General features: G+C 37.4%; 1 protein-coding gene across 4 annotated transcripts in view; it reads left to right on the top strand.

Annotated features, from left to right (window-relative positions):
• LOC122573950 (acetylcholine receptor subunit alpha-like) overlaps positions 1-22,195 on the top strand; it is a 102,215-nt gene that overhangs the window by 13,617 nt on the left and 66,403 nt on the right. For all 4 annotated transcript variants that reach the window (XR_006318841.1, XM_043740981.1, XM_043740980.1 and 1 more), the window contains exon 2: positions 9,519-9,571. The gene's annotated coding sequence lies outside the window, so the exon portion shown is untranslated. The remainder of the gene's footprint in view (positions 1-9,518; positions 9,572-22,195) is intronic.

Below are 22,195 nucleotides of genomic sequence, written 5' to 3'. Positions count from 1 at the left end.
ACAACGTTCCATTTGATACCGTTAATTCACTGTAATCGAATTTTAAGAATTTGTAACGCTGCGCCCTTAAAACATTCGTTTATAGATAAGAAAACATGCGTTTAGATAAGAAAACTTGAATTTAACCACTTCTATTTCGACAGGTTTAATTTCTATTCCTTTGTTTTATAACATAGAATTTAAAAATACGTTTCTTGTTCTTTCAAGCATTGCAAATACAGAATGACTTTCAAATTGTTAACCCGTGTAATAATTACACAAACTAAATCAAGTGGACCTTGGTATAAAAATCTTTTGCGTTATTACTATTGCGTTATCTATTAGGGAAATCTATTTGTAACGCGATATATCATGGAAATAGGTTTCACGATAAAGGTATATTTTCGCTTATCTTTTGTTCATTAGTGAAAAGAAATTTCATAATTACTTCATAATAGCATGATAATATTATAGAATATATAACAATTTTGTCGATACCAGAATTATAATAAATAGAATAAGTGTCGTTTGGATGAACGTTTAACCCGATACATTGCGGTACGGATCCAGTAGTTTTGACTGGTTGTGGTCAGGCATCACCTGCAGCGTGACAGCCAGTAGTGTGCATGCAGTTGTGGTCAGTCGCTTAATTCCACGTTACTTTTTAGATAGCTACGTATGATTTTCCTATTAGAATTAATGTAAATTAATTCAAAAGAGAGCAATACATCGCCTTATTTTCGAAAAAGAGTGCTGTACCGTACTATTTTTAGTTCAATTTAGATACAATATAGAGACGTAGAAGTTGTCCAGGTACGTACTTACACTTGGATACTTATTAATCTTTTGAAAGAATATTAATACATTTACGAAATATGAGTTTCACGCACGATGCGTCCTCATCAATTTTCCATTAATGCCATTGAATAATTTAAGGGTCAGCGCTTTGGAATCAATTATTACGGCGCACTTATATGTTATAATACTTAGTTAATACAGATAACGTACAGGGAATTGGACTAATAATTGCTATTGCAAAAATTAATGAAATTGGCAGATGTACGATGATCCCAATATCACAGGGAATCCGTATAACGATAAAAATACAACGGAAGGAAAGAGCCGAGATTTCTATAGGAAAAATTCTTCACTCTTTAAACAACCATCTTTTACATTCGCGATTCTATTGAATTTCCAAGAATTACATATTGTCACTCAAAATTTTACCCTTACTCTCTGTTCTATGATCCACCAAAGTTCATAAAATCCAGCCTCGCTGTACTACATGTTAAATCAAATTCTCTCATAAGCACGAGGCAAAGGACGAAATAGAATAAACGCTATCGCGATCAAATTTCAATTTTCCATCCGCGCCGTATACACGAGCCATGCATAAAACATCGAATCCCCTTCCATGAGAACGCTCTTCTAACAACCGTCGTCTACTTCACGCGAGCCTCGTCGTTCGTCGACGCTAGAACGTCCAAAGGCTTCAACCGCGACGATTCGAGCGTCGGATTCTCGTCGAGTTTACTGAAACCACCATCGTGTGGAGAAAAGGAAAGAGAACCGACGTTCATTCGAGAGCCTCTGGCTGCACGCCGCTTTCCCTTCCGCTATTAATTGCCAGCAACGCATCCAAGACGAGTGACGACGGCTCGTTGACTCGTTCCTTAAAACTGGGGAGAGTCGCGCTTTTCTCCTCGTGGCATCAACAAGTTTGGTTAATTATGAGGCGGCAGGGCGAGCTTCTACCTCGGGGAAGAAGCACGAGCGCGTTTGTTGACTCTTGAACGGTCAGACGTTTTAACGAGTCGCGATAGAACATTGTGAGTGCGCTTTGCTTCAGCGAGAAAGAATTTAGTTTGAAGAAAATGGGACTGTGAGCGTACAGTAGAACGATCTGTAGGGAAATGTAGTAAAGTGAAATGATTTCGAGAAAAGTATGGTCGAAATGGGAGGACATAAATCCTGGAAATGTACATCAACATGTTGAGTGAATCATGGTGCAGCAGGGTGAGTTTCCATTGTAATATTTTTGTAGAAAGGTGAACGAAGGAAACGAAGTAGCTTGACTGCTTTCCTACGATTAACAAGGAGAAATTAGCATGATTCCGAGCAAAATATCATCGAAATAACAGAAAAAAAGAGATGATTTTGAAGAAAGTTAATAGGAGAGAAATGAATATTTGAAGGGTCGGAGGAACTTGGCGAAAATAAGTATTTATTATATTTGTAAAAGCAGTGAAAATTACGTTTGACGTGCACAGCTTCCGGATAGTCTATCCACTTGATTCCTGGCGTTATCGTTTTAATTGCAAATTAGAGATTGTGAAAGGGAGTTTTTTTCTACTCACAAACGATCATTGGCTGTGTGTCTCGACGAGTCGTCTCTTCGACGGTGAGCCTGTTTCCGAGTGCTCTAGTTAGTTTCACTCGGGAGAGAAATTCGGAACGACAGTTCGGATAGAAGTTTTCACTATGCAAAGTATCGAATATTTTATTAGAGTGTCCGGAGTGTCGCGTTTCCTCCACGTATTTCACGTTGGTTCGCCTAATGTCTTCGATGCTCGCTAGATTTTCTAGGGGAATGGGGCCTTTATTGATCGGACATATCAGGAAAGACTATGAAAACAGGAACAACTGGAATACATGTATCGTTACTTCAATTCTGCGATAAAGTTTCTATTCGTGAAAATGTACGTCTTCGCCCAGAAGTATATGGACACCTGCTTATTTTTGCCAGTACATGCATATGTATAGATTAGTTGTAAAATCACACGTAGAAAATCACAAAGCATCATAAAATGATGGAACACGATAAAAGTTTATTTTAACAGTTAATATGTATTGGCATACATAAGCGTCAAGTAGTTGCATCGTGAAGCAGCTGTTTTATTTAAGAAGTTTATTATACTCAGATCATATGGTTGTGAAGCTATAGATAACGTAGAGATAATCTTCCAGATTGATCGAAAGACGACTGTAATTGATTCCAACGGTATCTAAACTCTTTGATATTTTTGCAAATCACGTATTTCATTTTCATGTAATACCATATAATGCTGATTGATAGTTTGCTGTTAATTGAGATATCCTTAGTAAGAGTTAGATGTTGATTAAAATGTCTACATACTTATGGCAAGCAGTGTATATCCTTATGTGATGGAAAATGGATAAATAGATAAAATAATATAATAAGAGAATGAAATATGTTGATAGTTTATCAAACAGCTCGAATTATATACATAGAACGAGATGAAGAGATAGATCCTCATTTACATTAATGTGCCACACGATTCAGCCTAAAATCCAACGAACCTGGCTTACGTTTTACCAGTTTTCGTTATTCCAAACCTTCAACAGCTTCATTTTTTCCAAACTCAGCGAGTTCTCATTCTTCCCGTGGAACACCGCATTTGGCCGTTCGTCCTAGAGGATTAAAATAGTTTTTTTTAAACACGAAATATTCATCTGTTTTAAGCCATACAGGCCCCTGCCGTTTCGCTGCATACTAATGTTTCCGCTACGTTTAGTTTCAAAGAAAATTAAATAAATAAAATGCAAAAAATGCAGAGAAATGAGAAAATTTCGCAAGAAACAAAAACGCAGAAAGCTTATGGCTACTTTGTCACGTAACGAGAAAGATCTTTATATCAGACGTATCCTTTTCTCCCGGCCAGTTACTCTACTTGTTTTATTTACTCACGTTCAATAACGTCGAGTCGTTCTCGAAACGCGAAATGTCGGACATTTGCAGCCGTTCGAAATGCAAATGTTTCGCCAGCGTTTCATACCTACACTCGTTGTTCTGTTTAACATTCTTCGTGGTGGAATATTTTTACTTCCTCCTGGCAAACGAGAACACTTTAATTTCAGCAAAGAGAGGTCTCCTCCTCTTACCGGGTCTTGCGTTCTTGTTTATTTTTGAACCGATCGTTCTGGCTCGTTTTTTTTTTCGTTTCTTTTACGTTTACGTTCAGTCTTATGTTCCCTTCTGATGATATGAATCGAAACGGTAAGAGCAAAAGGAGGAGCGATAGCAGCAAACCGTTTCAACGCGCGCATAATCACGTGTAAAGCAAAGCAGGTGCCGGCTTCTCTGAAAAGGCATTAAAATCCTCCTCGTTCAGTCAACAGAATCAGCAGAGAGGCTCCGTCGCGAGCAAATATATTGTAAAACCGTTACCTCGATCGCTTGCCTCTTAACACCTGAGAGCAGCCATTAGTCGACGCCCTATTCTTCGTCGAATCAATGTAAAGTGTTCACTGATGAGAAACGTTGAATATACATACACTGTTTTCTTTTTCAAGGTGTGTATGAGTTTTTCGATTCGATTTAACGTGAATGGTTACTCTATAAATGGCCTATATTATTTCACTGAAAGGTTTAAGTTGGTCATGCGTCACTGGGATACCTTAGCAAATAGACGTTAAAGGTATTTTAAGTACAAGATACACATTTTTCGTTCATCTCTTGAAATATATGATTTTATTCTAAAGAAACAAACTTTGATATACGGTAGTTCTTAAAAGAATGTTCGACACGTGTTTTCTTTTATCAGTGTCCATATCGAAGAGATGAGAATCCTCCTTAAAATTGCTCTCACAGTGGACGGGTTTATAGACTATCTGAGGAATTATTATGACTAGAGGAAATGGTCGATAGTGTAAATGGAGGAATTTTATATTTTTGGATAACAAATTTAGAGAAATCTGTCTTTTTGCACAAAATATTAACAAAATACTCCTTTCTCTCTAAGTTGCTCCCCTTTTGAAACAACTGTTCGGTAGAACTTCCATCTCGTCGCATATCAATCTATCAATCTACTCAACATATCTTTCTATTTCTCGAAGCATTAAGTCGCCGTGACTTGTACAAACATCTCTAAGCTTATAGACGGACCAAATACATATTTCTATCGTCATTGTGCGTTATAAAATTCTCTACCGGGAAGATTTATCAGGACGATATGAATCTTGTGGCGACTGCAAATCTATACGGAGCGATCTCGCGGGAATTTAGAACAGTTGCTCAGAAGTGTCGAATTTCAGCGTCTAATTCGCCATCGATCTTTCGGGCTGTAGACTTTAGATTTTAGAACGAAGGATGATAGGGAGACGGAAACTGCAACTTCGAGAAAGTTGGAGTATTGTGTCGATCCAGTTGGACTTTGACCTCGAAATAACGTCGTTCTGAAGATTAAGGAGACAGGATTCAAAGCGTATTGACCGCCTTCGACCTCAAAGCGCCCAGGGACCTCGAATTATTGAAGCACAATTTTTATGCTGCCCTTTACTTGGTCCTTCGGCGAACGATTGAAAGAGGGTAGAATCGCGAATCCCTCTGAAGGATTATGCGTCTCTTGAAGACAAGATTTTTGTCCTGTTGAAAGCGATCGATATTTAGTGTAGCAACGAACTTTAAAAGTTGTGGTTACGGCCTTCAGACTTTTTTTTCTATAAAGTTTCATAACCAGCGGGATATTTGTCGAAGTGGTTTTTCTGACGTCTTTGTCAGTTGGACGGTGTGTCTTTTTAGGTTTTTTAATTGGAGGAAGAAGCTCTTTTTAGTGCGAGTTTTATATTCTTTAATTGGGAGACCCCTTTTTTCGAGCGCCTTTTTTAAGATTTTCTTTTGATTGAGAAGAGCTTTTTCTACAGTGATATTTTAGGCTTCTTTAAGCGAAAAGGGGTGAAAATTCCTTTTTTGGAAGTTGCATACTGTTTTAGTTTCCACTGTCTTGATAAATGTAACGAGTAGGCATTGATATGTTACTAAACGTCGCAGGTGCTCGAGGATACACGTAACGATACTTGCTACTGAAATTACTGATACATAAGTATGATGATAACGAGATGATAGAATAATTACTAAAGACGATTAAATTCATTATTCTTTCATTGTAAATTAGTAAACTTTTACTCAAATATTCTATCATATATTTTACCATATTTACAAATCATCTTCACTGTAATCAAGATTTTACACAATGTAATGAATATAATAATATTTCTTATAAATATGAATACAATAAATATGCAATAATGACCTAAATGAAAGAAAAGTAACGTTATGATATATCTTGAAAAATATTAACGTAAAATTCCGTCATATAATATACATAGAGTGAACCACAATTTTTCATATTTTTATATCTTACCCTTCAGATATAACAATTCTATATTTCCCACAAGATTCATATTCTACGTATAGGAATCGAAGAAAAGGATCAACCTCTACGTATTAACATTCACGTAAAACCTGTGGTGCCGTATCTTCTTTATGATGGAATCCCCATATTCAAGGGCGAGTGCCTGGCATCTGGTAAAGAATGTTCGGGCCTCGGCCCTTTCTAAAAGCACATTTTCGAGGGAGATGTAAAAGAAAATGAAAAATATCGATCGGTGGCCGAGGATACGCGTTATCCACAACGCAGTACGGCACACTGTGTACCGAGGCGAGTAGAATTGCGCATGCATGTTCTTGAATATAAACTCAGCTCGAGTATCGGGAGTGGTTCGATTTGATTCGTAGTATCCTTTTCTCTATTTCTCTCTCTCTCTCTCTCTCTTTCTCTTTCTCCCTCTCTTTTGTTCGTGGAATAAATATAGGTTCACTTCCCGTTTATCGGAGATGAGGATGTGTCGCGTGTGGGATTCGAAGCGCACGGATTTTAGAACGCATTAGGGGACCAAGAGACTTTTAGAGGACTGGAATTTGTAATATTTTGTAGCATTTGCCAAAGCGGTGGAAAATATTTTCATTAAAATACCTTTGCCCTTCTATTTTTTTATTGGTAGCAGGGAAAAGAAGAGAGAAAGAGAGAACAAAAGAAGGAGAAGAAAAGAAAAGATGGAGAACAGAAAGGAAAAGGAGAATAGATAGTGATGCAGGAGAAATGAAGTAGTTACTTTTTCTTCTATTTATCGCGGCGGTTGAACTACAATGATCAATATTTGTCTAACATAGAGATTTTTATTAGTCTTACAAATCTTCGTTCTCTAATATTTTATTGTCAATCCGTCTTGCCATATAACACGATCAAGACTGTTAAGGACACAGATGTACAAATTTTTAGTCGAAAGCATAAGAAGGTGTAGAACGATGGAACGAGTAAAGTATTTAAAATATTTGTAAAAGGCTGGTTAAATAGATTTTATATCGCGACAACCTCTATCCTTTAGTTAAAATAGAACACGAATTAATTTATCATAATGCTTTTATTGAATCACGGAGAGATAAGAAATTTTAGAACTGTAGAATAAATAAACCATATTTAAAACATTCGTAAAAGTTGATCCGACCAGTTTTACGTAGACACGACAACCCTTGTCATTCTTTCGAAACGAAACAGCAATGCATTTATTTATCGCATATTTTCATCGAATCACGAATAACTTTCTGCTCTTTTAGAAATACAAAATGAAATCGTTTAGAATTCTCTGGCGGTAGAAATTAAACTTTAACATCTATCAGTAGCTTAGCCGGTGTTATTTGCTGCAAAAAAAATAAATATCGCTCGATTCGATCCTCGGGAATACTCATGAAACTTTCATACCCTTTTTCGACTGATAAATATGTAGCTGGGCGAGAGAAACGGCGTCCACGCGCTCGTGCCCGGATACATTATTAAAGTATCGAGTGAACCTGCAAATACGCGAGACGCGTCGATATCCTGTTTCATTTTTAATTACTTCCGCCTACGTTTATACGCGCGGCTCGAAATCATTCGAAAGGTAAATGAATTTGTCGGTCGAGGCTAATTCGATTATCCCCCACGGTTTCGTAGCACGAAACGAGATCGGTTCTTGGTTAAATGTCGATCGCCGTGCTGTGAAAGAACGATCCTGGATAAACAGGATCATTTTTATCCAGGAAATTAATATCGTTCAGATACTCCGAAGCGTACATCGAGGAGTTTTAGCGTGGTAAAATCACAGTAGAAGGAATAACAGAGTAATTTTTTAACTTTTATCATAATCCTCGATAATTCGTTAGAACATTTATCAATTTATAAAAACGTGTTTCTTTATTAGCTGAAAGTTCGACGAACCAATACCGGATGTATCATTGGTAAAATGTCTGTTATCGAGAAAGAACAGGTTTCGCGAGCTATACGATATGTGATACTAAAATATTTTATATTTTTGCCGACTAAAAGACACAATATCAAGAGCAAATATTTCACTACGATTCATATCACATACACCTTACACAATGTAGAAACGGGTACTGTACGAGGATTATTTGTCAACTTTGTAGGCAATAAAAAACAGATCGTCGGTGTATGTGCGAACTCACGACTAAGAAGAAACATGGAGAAAAATTGAAGAACCTATCGATCAAACAATATCCATATTCAATGTCTAATAACTATTATCTCTTTATTTATTTATTACAGTCCGATATATGTAAATCGTGTGTACATGGTAATTTACCATTTCCGCCGTCGTAGAATCTACTTCTTCTTGCTCGGATTCGGAAATTCCTCGATTGAAACCTCTCGAACTGAGCATCTGTTTCTTTCGATGGAAGAATAGCGACAAAGCCGAGTAAGAATGGTCCGCCGTCATGATTTATGTTTGCTCGTCGACGAAGGGGCAACGGGAACATAGACCGTGCAACGACGATGTTCATGTCGTGTTACGATCGCAATTTCACCGGCCATTAACCCCTCACCTCCCTCCCTTGTGTAATGCATCCTTCGTGATATACTAGTGGTTTATTAAGGATGATAGAGAAATACGTACGGCTGGTAAAGAAACTTTTAGCCGGAGTAATCTTTCCCGTCGTTATAGATTTCCTTGGAAGTTTTCATTTTCCCCGACACTTTTAGCCCGCAATCCCGTGAATTCGTGGACATGAAACCGTAATCCCTCTTCGAGAATCGCGCGTTGATGGTGCGCGTAACGCAGCACACGTCGGAATGAATGTAGCACGCGGTCAATTATGGAGAAAATTTCAGAATCTCAGTACGCTGATCGTGGTAGAACCGATTAAGGTAGAATGTAATAGAATAGAATGGCGTTAAGATTAGAAATTGGGAAAGTAACAGATGATGGAATTGCGAAACGAAAAGAATAGGATGGGCTTGAAATGAAATAGAACTAAAAAGATGATCGAAGTAAAATGGAATTAAAGAGATCTGTGATTTACTGATTCTTATGAGAATAAAGAAAGAGTAGAATGATGAAACGTATTATTTAAGAAATTTTCTTAACACGTTGACTGGCATTACAATCTTATGTGTTTTACCCTGGCGATCTCTATATACCATACCGTAACGTTTAATTTTTGTTTAGTTTTATGTTGTAATAAAAAATGATTACCAAAGGGATTCACATGGATATAACAATTTTCCCAAGTTTGCGCTTTTTTAATATAGATCCATCTTTCATTTTACTTACATTTTTAGAGATCATTCTTTAATTTTCTATACTTCTGTAATAATTCTATTATTAAATAGATGGCTCAGAATTTTGATATTAAACGTTGCTATTTGTCTCCATAAATGTTTATCGTTTTTCTGTTGTAGGTAGCCGTCCAATAGCGGTGCTTTCAGGCGTTCACACGTCGACACAGCCTACGGTAAGAATGCCAGCCTTTCGTGATACAGTTATTTAGAAGATCCCTTTATGCGTAAAGCATAATCGTAAAGTTTGTCTGATAGTAATAAAAGTGACTTCGTATACATCGCCTCGGTTATTCTACGCGAACAGCTACGTTTATGGTTGAATCGCGTCAAAAAGTTTGAACACACATTTGTTGCGTGTTCGTGATTCGAATACGCAAACTTTAGAGTCCTGATCTTTTTTCTATTGCCGTGAGTAATTTATCAAATAATTTTTCACTTATCGTTCGTTATTATATTTTTATTCTAAAGACTTACTTTATTGATTTTTTTCTATTAGCGCCTTTGAAATAAAACAAGTAGTTTCGGGTTTAAAATTAAATAAAGGACAGGAGTCGCTGTTATTCGAAAAGAAACTTAAATATAGAAATGGAATTTGAGAAATTGAAAGGATAATAATTAGTTTAAATAATAGTTTCATCGACTTTATTTTATACATTTTATATTCTATATTCTATGCTCTGTATTCTAAGACTAAGACGTTTCCTAGCCTTTCTTAATATATGTCTTAAGCTTCCAAAAACTATAAAAGAATCATCGTCAATGTGCGCGATTTGTCGTCTGAACTCCATGTAAAACTAAGTTTTCGAACATTAAAAGTTTCTTTGTTTATCGGAGGAAGGTTGGATGGTAAGAATTTAAAACCCGTAGCAGAATTAAGTAACCAGCAGGAAACTTTTCGAGTACCTAGCGAACCTTCTAAATAACTAGCAAAATTATCTAATACAAAGTTACCTAACTATCGAGTCCAAAAATTGCTTACCCTTTAACCACAATAAGAAAATGAAAATCGCGAAAATCGCTTGTACCTACCGATATTCGTTGCTTCAAAAATACCTAAATAAATTCATAAATTCAGCTGATAGAGCTCGAAACGGAATTGCTAATCGTCTACAAAGGTAGCAAGAATCGAGGAATCGGTCTTAACGCGAGTAACTCGTTTCGTAGGTGAACCTATCCGAATAAGGGTGGATGCTCGACAGGGGGAAAGGAAATTGCTCGAACAAATTGAAAAGCGTGGACGCCTCCATTAGACCGAACGAGCCGGGCTCGATTTTACGGACCCTCAGAATTATACTTTCAAAGTGCTTTAGAAGGCAGATCGCTGCTTCACCTCGAAACTTCAATTTGCTCCCTTTCGATCCTCAATCAGCGTAAGATTCACCTTTTCGACACCTTTTTTATGATAGTTTCATTTAACCGCCGAGTAGAAGGTTGCCCTACTTCCAAAATCGTCTCATAAATGTAGCTATCTTGTAGTTCTTCGGCTCTCGATCGTGTTTTCCACAGTGTGATACATTGCGCTTTTGTTCCGACGTTTCGCGAATATCTCGATATTACATACAAATAAATTTCATAGTGATGCAATAACAGTAAGTACTGAAACACGTATCTACGTTGTAATCATTTTGTTATAATCAAAAGTATCACAATGAGTATAAATGTCTGTCCATGACTTATTTTTAGAAGATACTCGTACATTGTTCAAAGATTCTTGAGAAAATTAATATCAATGCGCCTATTAGAAGGGTCAGGTATCTTCGTGCATTCGCATCTCTACCGTACACTTTTCGTTCCGAGCTTCAATTTTCCCTTTCCAACGATATTTTATCCAAATTGGAAATTCATGGCGAAGTCGCGAAGAAACGAGCTCAGCTCGACGAACAAGCGCGTTTTATTAAATTACCGATCGGTTGGTTAATGATCGTGAGCTTTTTGCGGTCAGACCAGTGTCCAAGAAGACCAGACGCGCCCGTCTTTGTATTAGAACATGTGTGCTCATGTATGTGTCTAATGTGTGTCGTATGGTTGTGTGTAGCGGAGACGTTAGCAAACAACCGTGGGTTCAACATCGATTACCACTTTACGCAGCGACTGGACTACGTTGATGATGCTTATTCGTTTGGTACACAAGCTGTGGTTAAACGAGACACAAGTACGGCTGGCGGAAAGTGGATTGGTCAACACGGAAGCAGCGCCTCTTTGTTTTTTGTACTTCCGATGGCGAGCTGCTTGGTCGTTGGAATGACTCCGAGTTACCGGGTTTCAGGGTGAAAATGCACACAGCTTTCAGAATATGAGAGAATTTTAGTTGGGGAAAGATCGTGTTTTTTCTTTTCGCTGTAATGATTTAGGCTTACGTTTGGTAGATTTGATCTTTCAACTTTTTAGATAATTATAACGGGTTGTTAGATTTGGAAACCTTAATTTTTCAATTGTTCGATTTTTATAGGGCTGCTAGGCTTGGAAGTTTAAATTTTTAAAATTTTTTAGTGGGTTGTCAATAATGATATATTGTTAGATAATGATGCTGTAGGTAATTAATCATCTGTCAATCTTTAATGTTGATAATTGCTGAATCACTTTGACCAAAATTATGTTACATTACTGTAGCATTATCGCATCGTCAATTAAATGAAATATGACATTAAGCATAACAGCATTGAATATTAATCCAAACTAGCCCTACGATAAATCAATTGAAACGTGAATAGAATTCTTTGCACATTCTCTGAGGTCTTTCGTATTCTGTGGTATAAACAGAATATGCCCGCAAACGTAGCCTTTTAACTTTTAAATTAATGTGATACAGTTTTATCGTTAACTGTAAACTTTTAGTGTTTTTGAGATAAAGCCAAGAATTGGCAGAGTCTTCTCGAGAACTTAATTTTCTTCTATTCTTGTTTTATCCGCTTCACTTTATTGGAATAATAAAATAATAAAATAAATTCTTGAGAAGAGTTTGTCACATTTATTGGACTTTTTTTTTGTTAAACTTTCTTTCATCTTTGTTCGTTCTTGATTGGTTCTATACTTGTATCGTTTCGGTATTTAAAGTTACATTTAGTATTCCGAAATAGTTGATTTCCAATATTAGGTCATAGGTCACGTTTTAGCAAACTAATGGAAAAGGTTGAACGTCTCTTAATTATATAGGGAACTGATAATGTTTTATTCTCGATTATTTTATCTTTAACGAAAATTATAATTATTATAATTTCGGATCCTTGGACGATTCTCATGTTACGTTAAACTTGCAAACGTCATTCTAATTCGATTCATCTTCAACTATTTTCAAGACCCGTCAAATAATCGCTCTAAAATAATCCTAAGAAGCTATGTAACGATTCTATTAACGAGCTTCTATTTCAAGAAGGGAGACGTTTCCTTTAAGGATGTAAAATAATTAAACATATTATTATCCTGCAATTTATGTTTCACGAAAGTACTTGGACATAAGTAAATATGATTTCAAGTTTCTTCCAATTATGTAAATATCTTAAATACGCATATATTTAACTTATAATTTTGATGTAAAAAATCTACTTTACTTTGCGTTCTACTATTTTCGCACATAATCTCTCACAAACTTGATCTCTTCCTTTTCTACATCCATTTCAAACTTGCCAACTGAAACTATCGCCAATAAAACAATAAAAAGATTCTTGTCGACATTCGCTTCAAATCCTTCATTCAAAACACTCACGAAAGAAAAAGTAAAGCATAAAACAAACAAAAGGAGGAAAAAGGCAAAAAAATATTTTCCAATAATCATTTGAAACGTTTAGGTAAAAAGGGGTTGGATGAGAAAATCTTTAATTTCATCTAATAAAAAATCTTTAACCAAAAGGAGGATACGAACGAGCATAAAGAAAATCAAAAAAATTTCTTTTTGTATAACACCATCTGTTGAAAAAAAAATAAAATTAGTTGCCGTTGTAAGACGTAGGTAATACACACTTCTAAAAATTTCAAACTAAGGAAAGCTAGAAACAAGGATGGTACCATAAAGAAAATTGTCTAAAATTTCTTTCTGCATAACGCTGCTACAAGCAAATACTTTTTAAAAATTAAATACAATTAGTCGGCATTATAAGAGCGCTATCGTAGATAATATGTATAAAAAATTCGTAAAATGTTTTAAGCCAGAGGAAGCTACAAACGAACATAGATATAGCACCATAAAGAAAATTTTCTAGAATTTCTTCCCGCGTAATGCTACGTGTAAATATTTTCTAAAAATAAATATAATTAGTTGCTGTTATAATTCACTATCGTAAAAGCACCTTGAGACCTTTGCACGGTACCTGTACTCTGTATCCTTCCCTGTACTTATCTCGTTTTAGTGAAAAAAACTGCACTTGTACCACTTTCCCACACAGCCCCTCGTTTCATCCAACGTCTTTCATTCCACGGTGCATGAAAACCATCGTTCGTTGGTAACTGTTAAGTAGCAAGTTTCCTGACAGATTTCCAACTTCTCTCTTTTCCTCTCGTTTAAACTTTCGTTGTTCCTTGTTCAAACGTCGATTTAAATAACGCGAGGCGACGTTCGAAGAGCATTTAAAATATGATTACGCGGTACCACGGTACATTAATTTAGACGAGAATGAGTTGATTTGATCTTGCTGTCTGATAGAGAATGATTATTCCGTGCGAGATATATATCGACTGATGACGATGGAAGGGGACGATAACGACGCAGCCACGATAACGATGATTCTCGGCTGGAAATAATTATCCACGGGCCGTGTCGAAATGGACAAATGGTTCATCGAGTATGGAAACTCTCAAGCAGAGTCGTGCACTTAATTGGAGCACATATTAATTACGCAATTTCCAACGGAGGATTATATCGCTGTCCTACAACGGACTCTAGGCTTCCGTTTGTCCCAAGAGCCATCGTTTGTTTCCGGTTTCTCGTGGATCTTTCGAGCTTGATTTTAGCCACTCGAAAACATACCGAACTTTTCCGACTGTTTCGAGAGACTCGAACTTTCGGAAATTAATAATTGGAACGTATGCAAATTATTAAGTCGGTAAGCTCGCTCGTTTTTCGCTAGCGTAGTTTATTTAAAAAAATTTTTTAAATTGCTTAATAATGAGTGCGTAAATATTTGAATTTTTTTATGAAAGATATGTATATTTATAGAGAAATGAGAGAAATAAATTACTCGACGATTAGATAGAATACGTGATGTGTTGTTTTAAGGAAAAGCGAGGGAACTTATTACTCAATCTAAACACGTGTGCTTTTATTGAGCTTTCGTTGTAGCTTCTCTAAATCTCCTTCGAATTTTTGAGCTGACTGCGGATGCTTCCGTGTGATTCGTGACGTTGAAAATTCGAAGGTTTTATTCTTCTCGTGTGTATCCTATCTCGAGATAGTAAAAATTAGAAATCAATTTCTGGAATATAATTAAACAGTGATTAAAACAAGTTCCAACGAATCTCTTGCTATCGATTCTCTCCGATCAACCGCAACCTAAAACCATCCAAAAGTAGAACATTCTTAAAAGCAACATCCTCTACGTATATCTACAGCATCTACAAATATTCTTCGCGAAAAACAAGATAAAAAAGTAGATAAAAAACGGCGGGAGACTGCAGTCCCATTTATCTAGCCAAAGAAGGAATCACGAGGGCATCGTTATCGACAGGACTGGGGAGTAAAAAAGGCGACTGGTTAGCTTCTAAACTGTCCGGCTACAGGTTACAGATTTTCCTCGGTTTGCTCGGCAGGTAGGGCTCAGGAATCGACGTTCCGCAAAATAGTTCCACAAGGTGGCCCTGCACAACGGCCTATTTTCCGTATTTTCACTCTCGTCCTCGTCCCGCGCACAGCTTTTGTTGCTCCCTTTTCATCGCCCCGGCCGTGGATTCAGGTCAGCTCCGGTCGTTGCTTTTACACCGACGACCCTCCACCCTCATCGGGTCGCTCCACACACACACACACACACATACACACACACACGTACAGTGACACGGAGTCAAACACCTGCATATACCCATATATAGGTGATATACAAAGGGTGGCAGAGGGGAGGGGGAGAGAGAGAGAGAGAGAGAGAAAGATGTACGAGTCATCAGGCCACGCTGCTCGATTCGAGACGGCGTACCAGTCCACGAAAATTGCCGGAAACGTGCTACTTCGTTGGGAATAATTGCCACCGACTCTCTGGCCATCGATGAAAGATCGATTGTCCGTTTGTACGGAACGTTATCTGGATACTCTGATCCGCGGATGGAAAAATAAACCCCGTCTTGATTGAGTTTTGATTCCATGTTTGTCTGTGTTTGGGAATGATGCTTCTCTCGTGGTCGAATGTTTGCGATATCTTCCTCATCTGTGGTCTCGCGTTTTTCTAAGTAACGTTCAGTCAGTCCGAGTATCATTAATACCGAGAGTTAATATTTAACGGTTATGTTTGGATCTAGGGATGGTAGATACAGATTTAGGAGCGAAATTGGTAGATACTGGAATTCTGGTCGTATTCTGGTATTCAGATGTTTGGAAGAAAAATTGTATGCCTTTAAAAGGGATTTATCAGCGTTGTTAGAAACTTAATAATATAAATATATAGTAGAGTTGGGAATGCTTCTATACAAAGGAGTGTTATGGTTGTAGCCGCTTGTTTATGTCGTATGTTCCATAAAAATCTGTCTGAAGTTCAAAGAGTTAAGAAGAGAGATTTAGGTCCGAAGGATGAACCTCGCGTTGGATTGACAAGTGAATCTACTGCAAAAAAAAGAAATAACTATTTACTGAAAGATGATATTGGTAAAATGATAGTAAACCTTTGTGAGGTATTTTATGTTTAGCTAAAATTTGGGCAGAACTTAGAATATCCACAGTAAAGTACTCATAATATTTAACTTCTAATCATCTTTCTATTTTTATGCTCACAAAAGTATGTATTCGCGTACAAATTGATAGCCCACGCATCAATAAACGATCTAGTTTTCATCATGATCGACGTAAATTTTCAGTTCAGACATTTTCCCCAGCTACTTTTTGAGCCTTTCTATCAGAACAGAAAAGATCGATAGTGAGAAGAACGGAACATTCCGTTTGCCATTCTTTCGAACGTATTAGAGCACGGAAGGTGGTACCGGGTTCGGCTGATCGCGTTGAGAAATTTAATGAAACCTAATGAAAGGGGCGGGTATTAAAGGTGTAAGTTCAATCTCGCTGAACTGAATGCTCTCGTCTAATGTAAGAATCGCGCGCGCTGGGATTTCGAAGTGTTCGGTCCGTGGCAAAAATCGTGAGTGGTCGTTATGGCAAATTGCATCCACTTGAACGACATCCTCCAAAATGCAATATCAGAAAGGGGGCAGAACACTTGCACCCGCTACCGCCGCGGCAGAAATTAGGTAAATAAGGACAATAGCATTCGAGTCCGATTTATTCATCCTTTGGCGACTTTCATTTTGCTATTTCATTCTATCTTTTACTTTGAGATGCCTTCTTGTACAATGCAACTAATATTATCAGTGAAATCTTACGAGTTATTAGTGGCAATAAAATTTCGTGCATAGCAGTAATAAGATCAACAATAATAGATGTAAATACAATTTTACAAACTACCAGTCATTCGATCATTTTACGTGAAATTGTAAAATTCTGTTACAATTTGCAACTTGATAATTCGTCAATATTATTAATTGCTAAGTTATTGTTAGATGCACAAGGGCTGTAAAATTATTCATGAACCTTTCTCTAAATCTCTATTTCGTCGGCGTTGAAACTGGACAAATTTTGTCTTTCGTACGATACTTGTAATTTTATTATTTGAAAATCTACATTACTCTGCTATATTATAAATCTTATACTACTCTACTGTCACTATACTCTCCACACTTAGAGTCTTTCTTAGCGTTACAACAACCGGCTACCAAAATATAGTATGGCAGAAAAATTTGCAGTATCAAAAAAGTAACGCGAGAGAAATTAAATTGTGTAAACTATCGTATAAAATAATGATCTGTGGTCATTTCGATCACTCTTCGTACTTTTAGTATCACTCTAAAATAATTAAAGGAATATCGCAGACGATGATAGATCCTCTGAATTGAAATTGTAATAAATCGCTCGCATATTCCGTGACTTTTTTTTTAATCTCTTACCACTCACCTTCAATCTCTTTTTTCGCTCCATTTCTACTCAATTTTTCCTCGAAACTCGTTCAACCGCAACGACATAACAGACACGAGTTCCGAGCGATGTTTTCGCAGCTGGGTTGAAAGGGTGGCTCGTTTGTAACGACAACTGTGGTTCAGGGGTGAATATTTTGTCTTCGTCGTTGAATCGAGTCGTTCGGCTCGCCATTCTGTTACCGAGTCTCCCCGGGGCGAAGCCGCGTAATGACCAGACATCGTTACACGCGCTAGAACGGACCTATGTTTTAACTCCCATAAAGGCTATTTGCTTTAAAGGAACAAACGAATTTGCCAATTCGCAAACCTTTCGACGATCATCCTTTGCCTCCTTGTCGATACATCATCGATATTGTAAATACTTCCTTTTTTACTCGTCCAGCACGAAAAGACTTCTCATAAAGAGTTAGGTGACTTTACATTATCTTTTACATAATCTCTTTATATTGTCTTACAATATTCCCCTTTTTCACAGAGAAAGAATGAAAAAATTCCGCACATTGTCGATTTCGATTAAGATTGTCTTTTCCTTTGATTTTGTACGTAAACATGTGGTTTTCTCGCACTCTTCAAAATTGCCAAGACATCGAATAACGTTAAAATGTAAAAGTCACCAAAAATGGACTTGTCACCTCATCTTTCTATGATTTTCAACGAAACGTGATACAGTTAGAAATATTGAAAAATGTACGACATAAAATATCTCGTGCACGGAGATACAAAGGGATTAAAAATGTAAATCGTACGAACGATATATTATAATTATAGGCGCAAATTCGTTTTGCATCTACGTATTTTTATCAGTTTATAGTTCGCGCGGCTTTAATTTCTTAAATTCGAGAAGAAGGATAATAATTTCCCAATGTCTACGTCGATATTTACAAACTGCTATCGCAACGTGACGCGAAATACGATATTCCGAGGTATCTTTATTTGCGAAAACGCAATTTTACCGTGAGAACAGCGCGAACTTATCTGCTCGCGTACTCCTTACGAACGCCATTTTCCCATGAAAATAGTTATCTTTCCGTGGATACGACGGTTGTAAAGTTATCATCCCCGTAGCTGGAACATACGTCGTTCGATAAAGAGCAACAACGTTTATCGTTCGGTGGAAACGATTGAATTTTATTAGTAAGAGAAATCTGGTGGTGAAATGGAAAATAAGGAGGCAGATAGTTCGATATGCGAACGAGTGCTGCACGCGTGCAGATCTTCGGGATTGGCCTTCATTCGTTCACGTCAACGTAGACGGTCGGTTGTCTGATCTATCGTTGTTCAAAATGGCAAGGAATGGCGTAACGGGGCGAAAAATGGCTCTTCGTTTCTCTTTCTGCGGCGAGAAATGATATATACCGAAAACAGACAGTGTATTACGTGTGAATTTTCGACGATTCCTTCTGTCAGGAATTTTTCATCCCTTCCTTTTATTTCTTTCCTTCCCCTCCGTCTGTAACGATGAAAATTAATGGGAAGAGAATGAAAATAATGGGAAAAACTTGATCGTTCGTCAGAGTTACGATTTTTAATATCGGTTGCGTCTTTCTAAGGAGATTCCGAAGTTGATTCTTCAGCAGAACGGTGTGTGTTCCTTTCAGATTATGTAATCAAAGTTTCGTCGTAAGAGGGTGAAGTTAAGGTTAAACTTCGATAATTACCTTCTGCTTGAAATTATCTCTACGTAATTGCGGCTGTTACGGTTATCTTTGGTAAGTGAAACGTACGAGTTCTTAAAATACAGTACGAAATATTACATCCGAGAAGTTTTACTCGATAAACGGAAAGCAAATGCATGTAGGAAATTGACAGGGTATTTTCCAGTTTGTTGAACAGCACGTCCGATGATCTGTTTTATCTTCGAATAACCACAGCAGACGATTGAAACGAACAATCGTGAATGATAATTTAAAGACGAAAACGGAGATATAATAAAAAATAGAAGAGACAGAAGATAAAGAAATCGTTTCGATTGCAAGCAGGAAGAACAAGGTGGAAAATTGTAGGATAAAGTTTCATAAATCGGCGAGCTGGGGGAGTTAGACGACGAGACCAGGAATATCCCGGATCGTTCGGGGTTCTCAGGGATTCACTGTCACGGGGACACTTCTTGCCGGCTGAAAGAATTAATCACTTGTCAGACGCAGAGTTCTCGTGGATCCCATTTTTTCGTGACTCGCGAGAATAATTGGCCCCCGGCCCTGTCCCATGTGTTTTATTCGCCGAAACTCCGCTTCAAAGGCCATCGGAGAAGGGACAAAAGGGGTGGCTGAAAATTTCGTGGCGTGGTTTAAATCGAGGCCTGGAACGGAAATAATTTGCACGTCGTTCGATCGCGTGCATCAAGGCGCGAATAATTTGCGAAATTATGACGCCGGGGATCGATATTGAGTCGCGACTGATATCCACCTAGGGGGATGAAAACCAGTTCCTTCTTTATCCTCGTTGTCTGTCTGGGTTATGGTGAATGGATAACGCGAGGGGAACGCTTGCTCGTCGTAGGGAAATCGTGGAGCGATTTGTCGAACAGAAGAATGGCGGGGATTGTGATTTAAAAGTCGAAGTCGGGATCCTTTTAACGCAGGAGGAAGCCATTCGAGGTCGCATGAATTCGGGATGGCGAAGGTTGAGTAGGTCATAATTATTTCATGGCTGTCTAAAGTACGGTCCTTCTTAGATTACTTTTCCTTCAGAGATTTCGTTTTTCTAGATATTCTTTATTCCTCGCGAGGGAATCTTGCGAAGGATCAGTTTCCCAGGCAAGAAGCATGGAAATTACTGCAGAATCGATTTATCAAAATTAGAATATGTTGAATGAGACGCTCATTGCCTCTAATATCCCAACAGGGAGGGTGTACAACCTTCGGCTTATCGATTTCATCGAGACATTGGCTGCTAGAAAATTTCATTCTGTTTAAAAATAATCCATTATAGAATCGGATGTTGAGTACTTTCGGGATGTTGAGTGATTATACCGTGGTCTTTTCTATGCATTTATGGAAAACTTGAAAAAATGTACAAGATTCTACACACTACAATGTACGAGTTCTATATAGGTTCCATTTTTTCAAATTATATTCGTAAAAGTATGAATTTGCATAAATATCCACGGTCTGTTCGAGATCAAAATTTCGTTGTTGGGTTAGTTGACGGTTGAATCGATAAGTTGGACAAGTTACCACTTATAATACTTTGACGCGATGAAACTTTGATCATGAGTATCTGCTCAAAAGGTATTAAATATTTAATTTTATACACAAAGCGACGAAATTTACCAGTGCTCGAAGTTTCAACAAAACCGGTGACCGAGATAACTGAGCATCCCATCAGAAAATCCCAAATCGCCCTAATATCTCACATTGCTCGTGAATTATCTTCCCTATCCTTCTTTAAAATGAAAAATAACGAGACAGGGTATAAGGAGATATCTTTTTTCATCCATCGTTCTCTATTTCTTTTTTTCAAACCAGGGAATTATCTGAAAACACCCGATAGAATCTTTGAACCTAGTTTTACGAGTCGACTGAAATAATCTGAATTTCCATGAAACGTCGCGGGAACCGGAAGTCCGCAGAAGAGGAAGAAGTCTCGTTTCGAGTGAATATTCGCGCTCGAGCCGTCTTTCTTGAGATAGTTTCCCTTTTTGTCCGACCACGTCGCCTCGTATCGGAAGAAACAACGGAATTGAAATTAGAACGAGGCTGGCTCGAGTTCTCGGCCAGTCGGCGCTAAAATTACCGGGCAGAACGACGAGCTATCGACCTATAACAACAATTATTTCGTTTCCTTTTATCGGAAACTTCGTAATTGACGAGTGCTGGAGGAATAACAGTGAGAAACTGATTCCATTTATTTCCCTTTGATTATTATTAATATTTCAACTAGCAATTTTTAATGTATATCTAAATATGTATGCTACATATAAATGATCATAATTAAGCCATCGCTTTATTTAGCGTTAAGGATCAAATAATACCGAATAGTTAAATCTGACTTTAATTCCAAATTACATAATTACCGAACATGAACCTTGTTCGATATTTTAACATTTTGCTTCGGACATAGCGTTAAAGCGGTAATTACATACAGCGTTCAAAGGCTCCTATGCTCATGGAAAAACTCATACGATAAACGATTGAAGTGGCGTAACGCAAAGAAAACATTACAACCACAAGTACTTTGCGTGATTTTAATGTGTAATAGCAAAAATACAAATATTGAAATCTGTCATTTCGAGGCATTTATTATTCCTATAGTTAATAACCACGTACATGTTGCTGACAGATTTCTAACCAAGGTCAAGGCTTTTTTTCAATAATAACGATACTTTTAAGTAATTGTTTCTTCGTGATTTCTATAGAGATCATTTTAAAGAGGATATAGCGAACGTGTGTCTCACGTGGATGTAACGAAGTAGTTTTGCAACGAAGCTTCTCTGGTGTTTGTGCGTTAGTTCTAAACCGTTCGGAGTTAATTGTAGCATGAGGCTGTGTACGTAGGTGTTAATAGGGTGCGTTAATTACGCGACGGACGCTCGAATAATTGTGCGCAATTACGCGGTTAATCCTCCTCTGTCTAGTTCTTTTGCACGATTATCTCACTTTCTTTTTCACTTGTTTTCATTTCATTTTCCCTTAAACGGT

The sequence above is a fragment of the Bombus pyrosoma genome, linkage group LG12 (assembly GCF_014825855.1).
Source record: "Bombus pyrosoma isolate SC7728 linkage group LG12, ASM1482585v1, whole genome shotgun sequence".
Classification (NCBI taxonomy): domain Eukaryota; kingdom Metazoa; phylum Arthropoda; class Insecta; order Hymenoptera; family Apidae; genus Bombus; species Bombus pyrosoma.
This window is presented reverse-complemented; position numbering and strand designations above follow the sequence as displayed.